Here is a 3586-nt window from a genome sequence, read left to right as displayed (position 1 = left end):
AAAACAGCGTTTGCAGTGGATATGAATCAGAGCCCTGCAGGGGCTGGGCGTGTCCTGTTCGGCCCGGACACAAATGCTATAGGGCCGAACCGGGCGCATGTATTTCCGGGCCGAGCCACGCCGGCCCGGCTCGGCCCGGACACACAAAGACGGATTGGAAACTAATGTTGTCATTTTTTTCCTTAAATGTCCTCCACTACCCCTGCCTTTGCCGTGTTCGTACGGTCTTACTGTCAGTCTATGTTAATCGTAGTGTGTTTGGGAAACTGACTCTTTATTCAAGACTGCAAAGTACTTTAATACTACTAATATTACTACTTCTATTACTACTACTTCTATTATTACTACTACGACCACAGTTAATACTACTATAACTGCTACGATTTCGCGTCAGAGTTGACATGTCTGGTGGTACAGAATTTACCTTCTAAGTTCAGTATTTTATAACAAGACGTTTTAAACAGGGTGAAATATTCCTATTTTCATTTTCCAACCATTTTTGAACATACATCGACTTTTGCGAGGTGAAAAAGGAAGATACGACAGAAGGAAAACAAAATTATTGTAAAAGCATTATCATCAATATTTTGCATTCCAAAATACGAAATGTTTCTTAAAAAGACATAACTTTAAAAGAAATATCTTCTAAAATGAAAGAACAAATCATGGCATTTTAGGCGTGTGCATAACAGTAATTTACAAAATAAATAAATAAATATTACAATACTTTTGAGGGTCTAGATCATTTAGATTATATATCGGTATTCCAAAGGTAAACAAATGAAATGTTTTTTTTTACTTTTGACTGAAAACGTGATTTTGAATTATATATATATATATATATATATATATATATATATATATATATATATATATATATATATATATATATATATATAGACTGTTCCATAATTCGTGTAATTTTCTACAGCACTGGGAGAAGATGAAGTTTTCACACCATTAATATAAAATTTGGCACTCTTATTGAGAAATATCTGAATTTTTCGAATTTCTAAAAGAAATAGGAGAAAATTGCTGTTTAGCCCCCCTTTTGGGAGTGTAAACACAGAAGTTCATTTTCCTTATGGGAGATTCAATGTTAAATTTTGGAAGCAGTTTTTTTCGTAAAGATCTTGGGGCAAATGAGTTGTATTTGTTACGAAATGCAAAAACACTCATTCACAAAGCTAGTAAAGCCGTCTCAAACATTATTTTGGGAAGCCCCCCTTTCGGGGGGCAAGGGACGTAAAAAGATGGTGGGTGATGTGTTATCAAAATCCCAAAATTTATTTTCGGAGTGCCAGTAAACGTCAGATTAATCACGAATGTCACAGAATCAATGCTCCTTACATGTAAGAGTGACTGATAATGGGGCTACAGCCCCCTTTCAAAAGTAAGAAAATCACCATATATATCCTTAGTAGGGACATACGAGAAGAAGTTATTTTTTGTTAATTAATGTGAAATTTGGCGTTATTGTAGCAAAAGGGTATGCATTTTTGAAATCTGGAATGCTATTTTGGTAACGCATCGCCTTAGGGGCCACAGGGGACGAAGCATTAGATGATGTATCTTTATAAAAATACAAAATTTTGTTCCGGAAATGCCAGTGAGCGTCAGATTTTCACAAATGTCACAGAATTAATATTCTAATGTTCCTTGCATGTGCCAGTAACTTATGTGGGGCTATAGCCCCCTTTCAAAAATAAAAATATCACCATTTATATCCCTAGTAGAGATACGAGAAGAAGGTATTTTTAGTCAATTAATGTGAAATTTGGCGTCGTTGTAGCAAAAAAGTGTGCATTTTTCATATCTGGAATGTTATTTTGGTAACCACCACCTTATTGGGCACAGGGGGCGAAGCATCTGATGATTGATCTTTATAAAAATTCAAAATTTTGTTCCGGAAATGTCAGTGAGCGTCAGATTATTCACAAATGTCACAGAATTAATATTCTAATGCTCCTTGCATGTGCCAGTGACTTATATGGGGCTATAGCCCCTTTCAAAAATAAAAATAATAATCATAAATATCCTTAGTATTGACATACGGGAAGAATGTTTTTTTCTCAATTAATGTGCAACTCGGCGTCGAATTAGCAAAAAGTTATGCGTTTACCAAATCTGGAATATTATTTTGGTAATGTACCGGCTTAGGGGGCACAGGGGTAAAGCATAAGCTATTGGATCTTTTTAAAGTTTCAAATTTTATTTTGGAAAATCCAGAGTGTGTCAGATTGATCGTAAATAATGCCAAATTAATATTCCGATGCTCTTTGCATGTGCCAGTGACTGATATTGAGCTACAGCCTCCGTTTCAACAATTACATTAAAAATTTATAATAAATATCCTTAGCAGGAACATACGGAAGAAGCTATATTTTGTCAATTAATGTGAAATTAGGCGTTGTGCTAGTAAAAATCTGGGATATTATTTTGGGAATAGGAGGCACAGGGCACGGAGGGTAATTTGGTACTTTTGGGGATCATAGGGAGGGGGCTGATAGAAATTCCAAATTTTATTTTGGGAGTGCTCATGAGTGTCAAATTAGTTGCAAGATGAGCAGAATTAATACTCCGTAGTGCTTTTATGTGCCAGTGACTAATATGTTACTACAGCTATCTTTGAAAAGCATCATAAATTCAATATGATTATTCTTACGCAAGACCTACTGGCAGAAGCACTTTTTTTTTTTTGCAATGTGAAATTTAGCATTATTTTTTAGAAAATAAATGTTTGTGACAATAAGATAATACTCATATGTGGATTTCTTTTAGGGGCGTGGACTCGGAATTTCTTTTGCCTAATGGGAGTGTGACATAGGTAAATTTGCATTTTTAGTTAGAAAATACAATAACACTCTTTCGCTTGTATCTATGATGGTACATATGTCTGGAATTTTATTACGTTCATTCCTCCTTATTGGGCAGCATAAAACAAAGAATTGTCCAGAGCATAGTCATCCAGATATGTTGGAAAAGGTGTTCACAGTGGCTGTAGTAAATCGCATTAATTCATTCATGTCTTGCTCGTCTACGAGAGCATGCCGAATAAAGTAAGTTCATTTTATCTGTCTTACACTTAGATTAATGAAATATTTAAGCAATTTAGTTAATGACAACTGAGCCAAAGAAAAGTATTGTTTTTAGAAAGGGATAATATGTTTTCTTGGATTTAAGGTATAGCCTGACTCAACCTAATCCTTATCCCACGCGAGACATTTGTTTTTACTATAACCATGTTTCCATAGTATACGATTTCCTGACGTGCTTACATGTGCAGTATACGAGTAGGCTAGTACGTGGAAAGTGGGATCATAAAGTTATTGTGGAAGAAGTAGGGAAAAGATACGCTTTTTCTATGAATAAAGAAAACAATATTTTAATTTTTAAAATATTACTTCTCTTTTCGTTCGTGGTACCTGCGGCATTTTCCATTGTCATTTTGTGTTCTATTTCGAGCTGGTTTGCGTAAGTGTGCAAAAAATATGCTGGTAACTTTATGTATGATTTTATGCTATAAGAAGAGAACAATTTAGTTTTTAAAAACGCAAAATTCTTTGATTATATTCCAGTGATGCCA

This window comes from Thermobia domestica, chromosome 6 (assembly GCF_964235325.1).
Source record: "Thermobia domestica chromosome 6, izTheDome1.hap1.1, whole genome shotgun sequence".
Taxonomy (NCBI): domain Eukaryota; kingdom Metazoa; phylum Arthropoda; class Insecta; order Zygentoma; family Lepismatidae; genus Thermobia; species Thermobia domestica.
This window is presented reverse-complemented; position numbering follows the sequence as displayed.